This window comes from Paroedura picta, chromosome 3 (assembly GCF_049243985.1).
Source record: "Paroedura picta isolate Pp20150507F chromosome 3, Ppicta_v3.0, whole genome shotgun sequence".
In the NCBI taxonomy this organism is placed as follows: domain Eukaryota; kingdom Metazoa; phylum Chordata; class Lepidosauria; order Squamata; family Gekkonidae; genus Paroedura; species Paroedura picta.
The window spans coordinates 69044920-69061124 of NC_135371.1; the positions used below are offsets into that span (position 1 = coordinate 69044920).

The 16205-nt window shown below is 48.9% G+C and overlaps 1 protein-coding gene across 8 annotated transcripts in view; it reads right to left on the reverse strand.

Annotated features, from left to right (window-relative positions):
• The window catches only part of CPLX2 (complexin 2), a 391294-nt gene that overhangs the window by 63235 nt on the left and 311854 nt on the right, over positions 1–16205 (reverse strand). The window contains exons 1-2 of one of the 8 annotated variants that reach the window (XM_077326371.1): positions 14527–14748; positions 8243–8375 (exon numbers count right to left, since the gene is read on the reverse strand). The exons of 5 other annotated variants lie outside the window; for them this stretch is intronic. The gene's annotated coding sequence lies outside the window, so the exon portion shown is untranslated. Of the gene's footprint in view, positions 1–8242; positions 8376–14526; positions 14749–16205 lie in introns of those variants that run through there. 2 more of the 8 variants (XM_077326373.1, XM_077326367.1) reach the window with 2 other exon arrangements.

Consider the following 16205-nt stretch of genomic DNA (forward strand, 5'->3'; position numbering starts at 1 on the left):
TCTTTCCTATTTTTTTCTTTTTTCCCTCCCTCTCTCTCCCTCCTCTTTTCCAGTTTTGTGCCTTTGGGTTTCTGTGGGTGGGGGCCTGGGGGGGGGGTTGGGGAATTTGATATTTAAAGTTTAACTGTGTTTGGTTTTCTTTTAAAGTATTTTTTTTGGGGGGGGGGGTTGGGGCTTTGTGTTTTGAATTTCCATTGTTTCTGGTTGTCTTTTTGGGGGTTGTTTGATTGTTTGGTTTTTTTATCCTGTTTTCCTCAGTTGCCATCTTTGGGGGAGTGCCCTGGGTGGCTGCTGGTTGTTTGGTAGTTGTAGGTGTTTTTGGATGGGGGCTAGTTTCAGTTTGGGGGGGGGATTGTGTTTGTTCTTTGGTTGGTTTAGCTGTTAGGGCCTTGCAGGGCCAGTTTTTCTTGATTGCCAGCCACCTTTGGGGGAGTGCCCTCGGTGGCTGCTGGTTGTTTGTTTGTTTAAGCTGTTTCTTTGGTTGGCCTAGGTAGAGTTAGCTTGTTTGGTTAGCTGTTATGGCCTTGCAGGGCAGGTTTTTCTTGGTAGCCACCTTTGGGGGAGTGCCCTCGGTGGCTGCTGGTTGTTTGTTTGTTTAAGCTGTTTCTTTGGTTGGCCTAGGTAGAGTTAGCTTGTTGGGGCCAGCCCCATGCATAAGTGGGGCCCTTTCGGCCCAGCCCTTCCCTCAACCTATGGCATCCCTGGAGGGCCACTTTATGCCACTGTTGGCTCTACAGAGCCAATCGGGAAGTCCCTGCTGCTCCCTGCCATTGTGCAGTGGGGGCCGCACTCCCCCCATTCCCCCCCCCGCTCCCCTCCTCACTGCTGCTGCATCCAGGCAGCATGTCGGGCTTTTCAGCCCCAGTGTTGGGCAGCCTGCATACTCTGGGGTCGCGATCCCCAACCTGTGGGCTGCGGACCACATGTGGTCCATCGACTAATTGGAGGTGGGCCCCGAAGGACGCCTTCACCTCCCCCCCCCCAGCCCTTTACAACACACTTTGGGTGTCATTGTTTCCCATCACTCCCAGATGGGACTATGCAACTTTCTTCAGTCTTCATGCCACTTTGATCCATCTGAACTGCTCCACAAACAGTCCTACATTTCACTGAAACCTTTGGCTTGATCCTCAGGTGAAAAGCCAACAGCCAAGAGTCCTTTAGATTAGCGATCCCCAACCTGTGGGCTGCGGACCCCTGCAAATGCAGGGTTAGGGGAAGAAGCAACCAGTGGCATGCAACTGCGGCCAGTGCATGAGACTTCTAGAGAGCAGTCCTAAGCAGGTCTATTCAGAATCCTAGTTTTACTTCCAGGACTGTTGCCGCTCCCTCCCCAATAGACCTGACTCAGCCATATTGGTCTGAAGCAACAGGACAGTTTGAGCCAGTGGCACCTTTAAGACCAACCAAGTTTAATTCTGAGTATAGGCTTTTGTGTGCATACACACTTCATCAGATACAATGAAACAGATTTCCTCAAGCATTACATAAGGATGTGGGGAGAGGGGTTAGTTTAGCGATCCCCAACCTGTGGGCCACGGACCACATGTGGTCCTTCAACTAATTGGAGGTGGGCCCCGAAGGACGCCTTCTCCCCCCCCCCCGGCCCTTTACTTCATCCCCCCAGCCCTTTACAACACACTTCGGGTGTCATTGTCTCCCATCACTCCCAGATGGGACTATCTCGTTGCAGAGAAACAAGCTCAGGGTTCCCATTGATTTGTCATTGTCATGAGTTAAAATTTCCATGAAAATAAAATGTTCCTTATGTTCATTGTTGTGGTGTGTCTGTATCTTATTTTGAAGGGATGTTTAAACATTACCATAGCGATCAGAGAGCATTAGGGCAGTGGTTGAGAGTAGAGAACTACCCCCCCTACCGGGCCTCAGTAAAATTGTCAAGCGTTGAGTGGTCCCTGGTGATAAAAAGGTTGGGAACCACTGTTCTGGGGGATTCCTCCCCCGTGAATACACGGGACGTGCATGGCTGCTGCCGTGCATAATGTGTCTTAGAGACTTCTGTGTACTTTTCTCTTAGAAAGCTTGGCTGCAACAGCTCCTCTACCAGTCCTTATACTTTTGGGTATGTTTTAATACCTTGAACATCTGATAAGAACACAGAAATAAATCCATTGCCTGCCTTTGGTTTCTAGTAAACCAGTGAATGATATCTACCTTATGCCTCAGGCAATGCATATAGAAGAAGAAGAGTTCTTATATGCCACTTTTTTCTACCCAAAGGAGTCTCAAAGTGGCTTACAATCACCTTTCCTTTCCTCTCCCTATAACAGACACCCTGTGAGGTTGGTGAGGCTGAGAGAACCCTGATATTATAGCTTTATCAGTGCTGTGGCAAACCCAAGGTCACCCAGCTGGCTGCATGTGGGGGAGTGGGGAAATCAAACCCAGCTTGCCAGATTAGAAGTCGACGCACCTAAACAGTACACTAAGGTGGCTCTTATCAGCTTTACTCCAAGCATATTTCTTAGGGGTGGTGGCTCCAAATGAACATAAAAGATTCATGTAAACAATCCAAGTTAATATATAATTTAAGACTTGGAAATGCACTTGCAAGAGTTGTAACTCAAACGATGTATATACTTATTTAATCTGCATAGAGCATGAAAGTCCCCATGAGCAGTTCAGGATGAGGGGAGTCTCCAAAAATGCCTTCACTCCAACTTAAGAACACATATGCTTGGTCAAGAGAACCCATACAACTAAACAAACTACCATGGGGGGAAGCTCTCTGACCATGGGAGGTAGCTTGATTGCCTCCATCATTTTCTCTGTGTATGTGTAGGGTGGCCAAGCTGCAGCCTTATGGCAACCCCCAGTGAGGTGCTTTCAAGGTAAGTGAGATACAGAGGTTGTCTGCCATTGCCTTCCTCTATCTATAGAGTCTTCCTTGCTGGTCTCCTTTCCATGTGCTGTGATTCTGTTAGGCTTCCGAGATCTGACAAGATCAGGCTATATCATGCTGCCTTCCATCCTGCTATATCATTATGCCAAGTGCTAAAGAGAATGTAGACACACAGCAGGTGTTGATTGTTAAAATTTATATAGTGGAAAGTATGATAACAGTATTGTCTATATGAACCTTATGTCCCGGTGATTCCAGCAAATCTAAAAATGTGCTCAGAATGGCAATCTTAGTGCATTTCCTCTTATTGTATTTCACCTTTCTTGCAAGGAATTCCTTCTGCTCCATGTATAAGATAGTAGCACTGGACACTAAGAAATCATTTTATTTAATCTCATTCTTGTTACAAGGTTGGTAGGCTAAAACTTCTCATACTTTTTACAAGCTTTAGTCAGCCTGTTTTTAAGAACTGTCAGTGACTGAGATTCTACAAACCTGCCTCAAAGTTTCATTCATATTGGAAACCAAGACAGCAAGAAACTCTAAATCACACAGGAACCTCATTATGATCAAACTAGATATTTAACAGACTTCCTTAATCTAGGCGACTGCCCTTCCTTGTATGTTATCACGACTATGGACAGTGCTGGGTAATGAACTCTAGGCCTTTTATTGTATACTAGGGGCAAAGCGCTAGAGCTTGGCAGCGGGAAGAGGAAGGGGAGGAGTTGTCCAGTCTGTAAGGGCATGGGGTTGAATGTGTGTGTTGTGTGGGAGGTTGTGGTGGCATGGTGGCAAATGAGGGCATGGATGTGGAGATATGGGTGTCAAGAACCTGTGGTTTGGAATGTTCGTTGAGTGTGGGAGAAGACTGACCTTTGGAAATTGTGGCATAGTGGTTACAGATGAGCTTTCCAGAGCCATGTCTTCAGATATGTGAAGGGAAAATCAGACTGGAGACTCTTCTTAGGGGAAGATTACATGGCAACCAATTCCCCCCAGTTCTGCATCATTTCCCTTCTTGTGGGAATTAGGCCACAGACACCGAAATGCCCCTCTGCCCTAATACACATGGGGTAATCACAGGTGTCCACCCTGTTCCTTCTTTTCCATTTTTTCACTGTTGATAAAATGTTATGTGCCCACATGCTTCTTTCATGGTTGCTCCTTAGAAGAACGGATTTTTGTACCCTATTGCTTACTACCCAAAGGAGTCTCAAAGCGGTTCACAAACACCTTTTCCATTCGGCTCTCCACAATAGTCAACCTGTGAGGTATGTGGGGCTGTGAGAGGTCTGAGAGAACTGGGAATGGGCCGCAGTGACCCAGCAGGCCTAAGGTGTATCAAAGCATTTTCAAATCATCTTCCCTTCCTCTCCCTCTCACTATATACAGTTTCAGGCTGTAAGTATTTATTTAGATCTTCCTGCACTTTCCAGACTCACAGGACTGATGCTGGTCTGCCTGTCTGCGCCCCAGAATACAGTCAGTTGCTGGTAAGGGCTGACCATAGCCCATAGCCCAGGAGGGACACACCTACACCACTCCCTCCCAACTGCAGGCAAAAATGGCTCATTTGAAGGCTGGACTCTGAGGCATTGTACGATTTTGAAGTCCCACCTCCAAACCTCCAGGAATATTTCCAACCCAGGGGTAGCCAACCTCCAGGTGGGGCCTGGAGGGCTCCTGGAATTACAGCTTACCTGCAGAGTATAAAGATCAGCTCCCCAGGCAAAAAGGGCTACTTTGGACAGGGTTGTGGTAGAGAAAAAACATTTAAGGCTTCCCACACAGGTTGTTGTTGAATTGAAAGACTTGAGGCCTACTGCACAGGGTTGTTGTACAGATGAAACAGGAGACAAAAGAGCCAGTTTCCTTTGCAGAATAACGCTGTGCAGTGGCCTCAAATCCGCAGAAAGTTGCAAAGAAGAAAGACACATGGCTTGGCTGTGTCTAACCTCCAGGCAGAGCAGTATTTTAAGTGAGAAGGGGCTTTTCCTGTCAGGCAACTGTTTGGCAGAAGGGGAAAGACCCCCCCCTCAAAAGGAAGGCCCTCAGACTCCCCTGCGTTGCTCTTGGAAAGGCCTCCCTCCCCTCAGTCAGGGCCTGTCAGAGGTTCCTTCACAGCAGGCCTAAAGGGGGGGGGGAGGGGGCACACTCTGCAGCCTCCTGCCAGCTCTGTCAGGGTTCTGAGGCAATTTGCAGTTGGAGATGACAGTGAGGAGAGCCTTGGGGCGAAAAGGGCTGGCACAGCCTGTCCAAGCCTCTATTCTCACCCCCCTTGGCAGCCCTACTGACCTCCTCTCCCTTTGGTGGTCAGGAGCAGGCTGGCAGCCATTTCTCCAGATTGCCCCTGGCTGGATGGAATTTTGGTCTGTCCTGGTGAGGGGCCAATCAGAAGGCGCTTTGCGCCTTCCGATTGGCCCCTCCGCTTGTCAGTCCAGGGCCATGGGACCAATTGTTGCCCCTCCCCATCATGGACTGAGCCCACCCCAACAGGCCTTACTGTTTTATTAAGAGGGAAAAGATTTATGATTTTACTAGAAAATAAGCCCACTGTTGTCTGAATGCAGCGGGCCCTAGGAGTTAATTCCCCCCCCCGTGGAGCAGCCTACCGAAAGCGTAGGAGGGAGGAAGAGCGGAGAGCCATTAGGAGGCATTCTCCCTCCCTCTCTGAGTCCCGTCCTTGCGGCTGCCCTGGCCGCTCGTCGAGGGTTCCTCAGGCTCTTCTCCCTGCCCCGCGGACTGGGTGCACAGGCTGCGCGGCAGGCCCTGCAGCCTTGTTGAGCGAGGCGAGCTTGGCTGGCTGGCTGGCTGACGGGCGGGAGAAGGAGGCTTCGGCCCAGCGGCAGCAGCAGAGGTCCGCGCAGCAGCAAGAGGCGGCGGAGGCATAGCCGCTGGGTGCGGGGGCGTCAGGGGCGGCGCTGACGTCTCTAGCGGCAGCGCTGATGGGGCCGCGAGCTTTGCTCCCGCTGCCGGTGCAGCAGAAGCCTGTGGATTGTTGGGCTGACAGCCCCACCTGCTTCTGGGCGGTCAGCGACTCTGTGGCGGGCTGCAGGGCTCCGTGGAGGCGGCGGCGGGAGGCAAGTGCAGCCAGCGGCTTGGCGGCGGGCTGCGGGGCTCCATGTTGTTGTTGGAGGAGGCGTCGGGAGGCGCTTTGCGCCTCCCTACGCGCCAGGCCGCCTGCTAAGGAGCAACTGCGAGCCGCGCTGAGCGCAGCTCGCAGTTGCTCGGGGCTGGGAATCGATTGGTTCCTCCGATTGGTTCCTCCGATTGTCTGTCCAGAGGAAGGGTCCAATTCGGACCCTTCGTCATCACGGACACATCCCGCCCCAGAACCCCTTACCCTTTTATATAGTCGGTGGCGCCCATGGCGCCACGGGCGGTGGTCAAGATGTCACTATAGAGCCTCTTGTGGCACAGAGTGGTAAGGCGCAGACATGCAGTCTGAAAACTCTGCCCATGAGGCTGGGAATTCAATCCCAGCAGCTGGCTCAGGGTTGACTCAGCCTTCCATCCTTCCGAGGTCGGTAAAATGAGTACCCAGCTTGCTGGGGGGTAAACGGTAATGACTGGAGAAGGCACTGGCAAACCACCCTGTATTGAGTCTGCCATGGAAACGCTAGAGTAGCGATCCCCAACCTGTGGGCCGCTGACCACATGTGGTCTTTCGACTAATTGGAGGTGGGCCCCGCAGGATGCTTTCTCCCCCCTCCCCCGGCCCTTTACTTCACCCCCCCCGGCCCTTTACAACACACTTTGGGTGTCATTATCTCCTATCACTCCCAAATGGGACTGTCTCGTTGCAGAGAAACAAGCTCAGGGTTCCCATTGATTTGTCATTGTCATGAGTTAAAATTTCCATGAAAATAAAATATTCGTTATGTTCATTGTTGTGGCGTGTCTGTATCTTATTTTGAAGGGATGTTTAAACATTACCATAGCGATCAGAGAGTTAGGGCAGTGGTTGAGAGTAGAGGAGTAAACTACCCCCCCAACTGGGCCTCAGTAAAAGGCGAGTGGTCCCTGGTGAGTGGTCCCCGGTGATAAAAAGGTTGGGGACCACTGTGCTAGAGGGCATCACCCCAAGGGTCAGACATGATTCAGTGCTTGCACAGGGGATACCTTTACCTTTACCTATGTAACTATAGTTGTTTTCTTCAAAGAATCCTGAAAAGTAAAGTTTGGTGACTTGCAGTCAGAGATCCACTGCTCCCCTCTGAGAACTACAGTTCCCAGAATTCTCTGAAAAGAGTGAATGACTTTTCAAAATAGCCCAGAATAACAGTCTCATCTAAATCTCCAAGAAAGTACTGAAATAGACCATAGCATTAGAACTGACTGGATTTTTAGTTAACAGATAATGCTTGTTTGACTTTCGAAAACAGAAAAAAACAATAAAATCAGAGTCCAGTAGCACCTTTACGACCAACAAAGATTTATTCAGGGCGTGATGTTTTGACTGCAAGCACTCTTCGTCAGACTATGATCTTCTTACATGACAGGGAATATATAGCAAAAATCAATTTTGTTACATCAGTAGACTGTGTCACTGCCAAATACAGCCAATGATAATACTTTGTCAAAACTGGACTCTGATTTTATTGTGCTACTTCAGACCAACATGGCTACCCAGAAAAACCCACAGTTTATACAGAATAGACAGATCTTATTTACCAGACCCCATTCCTTAGGCATACAAGTATATAACATTTTTATCAATACTGCACTCATTGTCAGGTAGAATGACTAAGAGCCATTCCACACCTGGAAAATATAGAAAGTGAAATATAGTAGATATAGTCAGCTTACCTTTTGCTGATACCATCTTTTTGGCATTTTACATGATGTCGCTAGCATCCAGCTTCCCAGCAGCAAACCGGCAGCTACATCCTCCATTTTAAAGTGCTAGTTGGAAAATCCATAAAAGTGGATTCCCCCAGCCATGTAGTGCGAGCGAGAGGAGAGCAACTAGCAAACACATGCTAAGGAAAGATGTGGAGGCAAAGTAGCGCTATTTCCACCTCTAGTGCCTGCCTTCACACCCGCCTTCCCCTTCCTTTTCCTGGGGATGGGGCTTTTTTTATTTTGGAAGCAAACTGCCTCTCCTCCACCATTTCAAGCAGGCATGTGGAGTGCCAAGAAGCATGAGAAGGCGGCAGAGGAGTGCGAGAGAGTCAGGAGGTGAGCAATGGCCAGAGGCGCAATTTTTTTATAGCGTTTTGCCATTGCACTGATGTAAACCTATTTTTTTCAGTGTGCAGAGTGGCCCTACGAGTTTGGTGTTACTGGAAAGCTTTGTTTTAATAAACAGTTGTCAGATGAAAGAAGCCGACATGACAGAAACATTTGCCCTCATCTGTAAAAGCAGATACTTGCCTGGAACTGTTAGGAGATTCCCAAGTTTGTCACATTGCCAGACTGGGGTTGCAGCAGTAACTACTTTGTGTTGATTCAAATGGGTAGCAGTGTTGGTCTGAAGCAGCACAATAGAATCAGAGTCCAGTAGCACCTTTAAGAACAACAAAGATTTATTCAAGGTATGAGCTTTCGAGTGCAAGCACTCTTCCTCAGACTGAGAACTGACCATCATACCAGTAGGAATATATAAGCAAAACTTAATCTTGTTATATTAGTAAACTGTGTCACAGCATCCAAACACAGCCACATGATAACTCTCTGCCAAATTCTGTGTCGGTGATGCTATGCTGACAAAACCATGTGCAAGTATGGCTCTGAAGCAGAAAATAAGAACCACTCTCCTCCAGTCACGTTGGGCATTGGGTATGTGTGTGTGATTTTTCCTGCTGCTGGATAATCAGGCAGGGTCTCTGCTCAGTTGATCTTGTCCTGTTTAGTATAAATTAGCCACTGTTGTTTCTTGATAATTATCAAGTTCATTTTGGCAAGACAAAAAAGATTTCTGTGGTCCAGGTCCTGGCAGATAATGGCTTGTTAGCAGGACAAGAGGCAGTTAGCTGATCTGTGATTAACATTAGGATCTCTCCTCCATGAGGAGCTTTCAAGATCCACTGTGGGGAAAACATCTGTAGTCCATTCACACCTCCTCCACCCCATCTCTGTTTTAGTGCTTTGGTGATGATGAACCCTGTTCAAGAGGAATGCCATCCATATAAAGCAACTCTCAGGAGAAAGATCACCCTTGTATATTTAAAGTTAGGACAGCAGTCAGCAAGTTGTAGTTGCCAAGATCCTTATTTCTGGAGTATACATTTTTGTCAGTGTAAATGGATTGAGCAATTTGGCAATGGCAGTTCTGGATTGAGCAATTTGGCAATGGCAGTTCAGTTTAATTTAGGATCACATCTTCAGCGGGGAGAAAATCACCCACTTTGGAAGAATTAATTCTGAAGTGGGAGGAGATCTGAAAGGTGGAATGTTTTTTCCACTGGGAGAGATGTGTGTCTGATGATGATAATGATGATGTCATGATAATGATGATGTCAGTCTTGTCCAACCCTCAGCGGTTCTATAGGAGAATCTTCACCATGTCCCCCTGTCTCTGACTGCTTCTTTTAGGTGGGTCATAGTCATCCCTGTATCAGCAGATCCTTTGGCAACCACGTTTCCTTTTGTCACTGACCATGCTGAGCATTAATTAATTAATTAATCAATTAAGTAATTCATTCAACTTATAGCCCGCCACTCCCACAAGGCTCGTGGTGGGTCACAATAATAAAACTCTCATAAAACCCCCTAATACTATAAAATCTTCTAAAAAAGCCGAACAACCCAACCTAACCCAACCCAATGATTTTTCTAGCGAGTTTGATCGCATGATGTGTCCAAAGTAAGTGAATTTTAGCCATAATATCTAGCTTTCTAATGACATCGGTTTGCTCCTCTCTAAAACTATCTTGTTGGTAACTCTGGCTGTCCATGGTATTCTCAGCATTCGTCTCCAACACCATAATTCAAAAGCATCTATTCTCCTCCAGTGTTCTTTCTTCAGGGTCCAGCTTTCACTCCATAGTTTGTTATGGGGAAGACAATGGCACTGACTAGCCGGCACTTTGTGTCAAGGCTGATATCCTTACTCTTCCATATTCAGTTCATGCCTAACATTATGTTCCGGTCCAGTGTTATTCGCCGTTTGATTTCATGGCTGCATCCACCACTTTGATTGATCATAGGACCAAGAAAGATGAAATCATCAATCCATTCAATGTTCTCATTGTCAATCGTGACTTTGATGCTACTGCCAGTAGTTGTCATGATCTTGGTCTTTTTGATATTTAGGAATTGTCCCGTTTTTTCACTTTCTTCTTTTAGTCTCTTTATCAGGGTCTTCAGATCACGCTCTGGTTTAGTATTGTATCATCTGCATAGTGGAGATTATTGATGTAACGACCTCCAATTTTAACTCCAATTCTTCCTGATTAAGCTTTGACATAATTGACATAATTACCTCTGCATAAAGGTTAAAAAGAAAGGGTGATAAGATACACCCTTGTCCCACTCCTTGGCTGACCTTGAACCAATCTGTGTCTCCATATATTGTTCGTACTGTGGCCTCCTGGTTGGTGTACAATGAACTGATGAGGTGGGTAAAGTGGGTTGACACTCCCAATTCATGTAGGGCATCCCATAGCTTCTTGTGATCAACACAATCAAACACTTCAGAATAATCAATAAAGCATAGAGAGATCGCCTTTTGATATTCATGCTTTTTTCCAAGAACCCAGTGCTGTGACCATGTCGAAAACGAGCCTGGACATTTGGTAGCTGAGCATCAATTGTTGATTTGAGATGGTTCTGAATGATCTTCAATAAGATTTTACTTGCATGGGAGATCAGGGCTATAGTTCGATAGTTTGAGAAGATGCAAACATCACCTTTCTTTAATAATGAGATAAATATGGACCTTTTCCAGTCTATTGGCCAAGTGCCACTTTCCAAGACTTTTTGGCATAATGCTGTGATTACTGCTGGTAGAACAGATCTGAGTAGTTCCACTGGAATGTTATCTATGCCAGGAGCCTTATTATTTGGGAGCTGTTTCAGAGCCCAGATCACTTCTTCTTCCAGTATAGGCGGTTCCAGTTCTTGTCAGGTGTTTTTGGCTAGTGACTGAGGCACCTTGGTGTTTACATATAATTCTTCTGCATATTGTCACCATCGATCCTTGATGTTGGTTTGGTCAGTGCACTCTCAGCTACGGCTCCCTGGTGAGTATGGGGAATTCACTGTCGACAGAGCAGATAAAGCATGCTGAAGAATTACAAAAGGCGGTAAGGCAATGTGCGGGGGAGGTAGTCTCAGTGAAAGACCTTCGGGAACTGATCAAGGAAATTGATTGTCAGTGCCCGTGGTACAGGGGACCACTAAGGTAGAGGATTGGGAATAAAATAGGGAAAGAGCTGAGGGCTGAGCCTCGAGCTCCAATGCCAATCTTGTAAACGAGGCAGAAAGTTAACAGGGCTCTTAGTGTCATGGATGGGGGCCGTGATAACTTATTATTGAAAGAGACAGCACCCCCACCCTATCCAACCATCCTCCCAGTGGTCGCAGGTCCGGCCACTCCCCATGCTCCATGCCCCTTAAGGGACGGGGTAGATCGCAGGTAGCTGCTGCGATCCAGGAAGCTCATAAAGTGGGCATGCTTGATTTCTCAGATGAATGGGAAGGAGAGCCGCCAGCGTTTTCCCTGATTACACGGGGGGAACCGCAGGCAAACGGAGACGTTCCTATACAGTGGGCTCCACTGCCATACTCAGTGTTAAGGGAACTGAATAAGGCAGCTAAAGAGAACGGGCTGCAATCTACATACTTTCTGGGAATGATAGAGGGGATAGCCAATGGCTACAGTATGTTACCTAAAGACTGGAAAGACATGATAAGAATGATATTAAGTCCTGATCAATATGTGATTTGGGATAGTGAATACAAAGCTGCTGCTCTATTAGCGGTGACAGCAAACATAACAGCAGGTCAGGTTTATGGTTCTGGATATTTTAATACCATTGAGAATCAAGCCCAACTTCCTGATGAGCATATAGCAGCAGTGGCTCTTTGTATAAAGAGAGATCTAAAAAGAGTGCCAGGAACAGGCACGCCACTAAAATCTTTTGCTGCCACAAAACAGGGAAACTCTGAATCTTATACTGAATTTATAGATTGTTTAAAAGGTGCGATCTCCTGGCAATTGGACAATCCGGAAGCGCAGGCAGAACTGTTGTTAAAATTGGGTTTTGAAAATGCCAACACAGAATGCCGGCGAGTTTTGCAGCAAGTAATTCACAGACAAAATTATACTTTAGCAGATATGCTGCAAGCCTGTGTAGATGTTGGGTCTAAAACTCATTATATGAACCTTTTGGCTATGGCCCTTCAGAGAGGGCGAAATAATGGATCGGCACGTCCATGCCAACAGGTAATTGTTTTAATGGCCAGAAACCCGGCCACCTTAAACATGAGTGCCACGCCCCAGGGGGTGGAGCTTATAAGGGCAGCACCAGACAAACAAAGAATAATAAGCCTTCTCAAAAATGCCCAAAATGTCACAAAGGCTATCATTGGGCCAATCAATGCCAATCTAAGGGTGCCTCTAATAATCAGCAGACGGGAAACTAGGTTTCTGGCAAAGCTCCAGCCCAAGCCCAAAGGAGCCTTTAGTAGTTACAGAAGTGCAACACCCGGTGCCTCATGAATCTATCTTAGTCACTGTAGTACCTGAAGAGGAAACGGAGGGGTATCACCTAGTACTGCCCAGGCTCCACCATCAACAAGAAGGAATGGAAGTTTATCCAGAGGGGGTCATGGTTTATCGAGATATTCCTTTAGTAATACAGTGCTGGGGTCGTCAACTACTTTGCCTCACCAAAGGCCAAAGAATAGCACAGTTAGTGCCTGTACCTCTCCCCAAGGGGGAGCGAAACCATGTGCATTCTTCTTCATTCCAGGTTGCGTTGGTGCAAGAGAATATTTGGAGGAAGAAGCCGACCCGTAAGTATAAAATACAAGGGAAAATCATTGAAGGCCTTTTAGATACTGGAGCAGACTTGTCCGTCATCAAACCAGCTGATTGGGAAGTATCTTGGCCACTTGAACCCTCACCAAATGTTTGGGGGGTGGGGGGGGTTCAATTTCCAGCAAAAAGAATTGTCAGCCTTTGGAAGTAAGTACTCTAAAGGGAAAGTTCTTGGGATACATTACTCCAGTCAGTGTAGCGGTAGATGTAACATTGTGGGGACGGGATCTGCTGGAGCAATTGAATGCTGCATTGGTCCTCGATGACTAAGCCTACAGCTCTTGCCCTTACATGGGTGAACAAAGAGCCTATTTGGATAGATCAATGGCCTATGCCGGATTCTTTAACAGGAAATTCAGGGACTGAACCTGAGACCTTCAGCATGTCAAGCAAAGGTTCCACCACGGAGCCACAGCCCCTCCTCTTCGGGTATTCCAGTGGCAGTAGCAGTTCACACCTCTCCCAAAGGCATTCAGAAACAGGCCACACAAAACTTCTGCCTGTTAGCTGAGCCCAGAGGTGTGCAAAGAGAGTCCAGAGCAAACTTATTAGAGAGCAAGGGATTTTTCCTTTGAAGGCAGTTAGGGATGCTAGCCTGGGGACACAGCCCAGACAGGGTCAACGAGTGTGCATTCCAGTGTGTCAAACCCAGCAGGTCTGATCTCAACCAGACAGTCCTCCCTCAGGTCTGCTGCAGGCAGCTCCTGGCTCCAAACCCGCCGTGAACATTTCCCTCTGCTTCCATCAGGCCGGCCAGGGGTTTGTTCTACTGCTTTGCCGTCCCCTTAGAAGGAGGGAAGGGGCGCATCGATTTCCAGCCACAACAGCGCAGAGAGGACAGAGGACAAGGGGCCCTGCGTGCGGATAAGAGAGCACTGGCAGTTGCGGGGGTTCCATTTGAATCTGCTCGCGCAGGGTCCTGTGTTAGACCGCTGCCTTCCTCCGCCTGGAAGAAGGCATGCGTGTATGTGACTTCGCTTGTCTAGGAGTTAGGCCCCCTCCCCAAGTGCGCCCCCCTTCCTTCGCTCCCTCCCTTTCCTCCGCAGTGCATACCGCGCAGCTGCCCCCAATCGTCTCCTCGCGCCCCGCATCCTTCAGCCCCCATCCGCACTGCCCGGTGATTAACATGCAGAGCAGGACAGAAGTCCGAGGCTCTCAAAGGCTACTCGGCGCGGAGCAGCGGGCGGGTATCGCGCCGCCTTCGGCTTGTCCCTCGGTTCCGCTCCCGCGGGCCAAGCAGAGGGAGGGCACACCAGCACGGACAGCTCCCGCCGCCTCCAACTCTCCCCTCCTCAGGCCGTCATTCCGAGCACAGCCTCAAGCGAGGATCTAGGGAGGGAGGGAGCCTCTGCCTCCGAATAAGAGCTCGCGCTCTACTAAAAGTTCCTGCTGAATGGAAGAAGAGTGGAGAGAACCACGACGGCTGTTCCCGCCAGCACCGCCCTTACCAAGCACCATTCGCCTCTCCTTAGGCATCTCTGGAAGCAGGAGAGGGAGGAACGACCCCCCCCCCCCCCCAAATCTAGAACTGGCGCCCCTAAGGTATCACCCAGCCTGGCTGCTCCTCCTGAGCCAGACGGCATCTCTTTTCCCGCTCCCCGCGGCAAGCGGCACCGGAGGAGCTGTCCCTTCAGCACGGCGCTCCTTACCCCTCCCGGAGGGGCTCACTTACCCGGGGCGCTCGGAAAGCCCGTGGCTGGCAACGGGGAAGGCACTCGCCCAAGTCCAGCGCGCAGAGCCCGCCTCCTGCTCTCCCCGCAGCCTGACGGCACTTCTCCAATCACTCCGCTCAAACCCTGACGCGCCTGCCCGTCTCTCCTCTCACTCCCTGACGGAGTGGGCCGGCTCACGCTCTGGGTCCTTCAGGCTGAGCCTCCTCTGTCTCCGCCATGGCCTTTCCAAGAAGGGCTTTCCTTTCCCCGCCCCCCCCCGCCCCCATGCATCCCGGCTCCTCTGACCTTCCAGGCAGCGTCCCCCTAACGAGCTACTCCATTATGCCTGTCATCTCCACCCATCTGGCTGACTAATATTAATCATGCTCCGCCGCCAGGAGCAAAAGGGCACCCAGCTCAGACCCAGTGGCTGCCGTCGTCAGCCCCCGGCCCGGCAATTAGGCATGGAGAAGAAAGGAAGGGGAGGTACAAAGGAGTTGCTGCCCCGAGACTGGAGGGCAACACACACGCTTGCCCCTGTGGTGTAATAGCAAAGGGGATCCTGATCAAGGACTCCATGCAATTCAACTGCCTGAGGGACTCCAATGTCCTCGGACCCACTGGACTAAAAACATGGGTTTGAGGAAAGGACTCCAGGGAGCAAGCTTGCTGGATTTGGGAAGTCCGCTGAAGGCTTTTGAAAAACAAAAGTTCATTGAGATTTCATTTACTGTTGGAGAAATCAGCAGACACTCTAATGATCCCCAAACATTCTCCCTTTAGGCTTACAAGACTAAAACTTGCCTGAACAAGACACAGTCCCTCCAGCAGATTTAAATGGTTCTTTCATGGCTGTGTTTTAATCTGGGGCCTTTGAAAGCAATCTCAGTTCAGTGGGGTTTTCTGGATGTCTGGTTCTACGTCATAACACTGCATAAAATGGGAATAGTAAGAACATTATAGTTTTGCTATGAATCAGAAACACTTTGGATAAGTAGAAAGTGCTACATAACTATTTCATTTATTTACTTAACATATACTCCATAAGAGCCTCTTGTGGCGCAGAGTGGTAAGGCAGCAGACATGCAGTCTGAAGCTCTGCCCATGAGGCTGGGAGTTCAATCCCAGCAGCCGGCTCAATGTTGACTCAGCCTTCCATTCTTCCGAGGTTGGTAAAATGAGTACCCAGCTTGCTGGGGGGTAAATAGTAATGACTGGGGAAGGCACGGGCAAACCACCCCGTATTGAGTCTGCCATGAAAATGCTAGAGGGCATCACCCCAAGGGTCAGACCCTCCCTGAGCTCCCCAAGAAGTTTCAGGGGTGCAACTTACACCCCCTCTCCCCCAGCCCCCGGGAAAGGTGAGGGAAGGATTTCCAGTGCAAGTCAATGGTGCCATTGACATGCATTGGCTCCGAACAGAGCAGGCCAGGAAGGGACTCTCTCTCCCGGGTCTGGCATGCAGATGCCACCCTCCAGGCAGGAGATGATGGGAATAGATGGGAAATGCTGCGAGAGCAGTTCTCTCAGTCCCATCACCTCCCCTGGGGGAAAGGGACACTGCATGCCAGAGCACTATGCTCAGGAAAGCCTCAGAAAGCAAATGGAGGTGCTCAGGATAATCTGAGTGCTCCGTCCATGCTGTAGACTCATCACTGGCTCTCCCATCCAGCCTCCCCCCCTAACAAATGCAGGACAA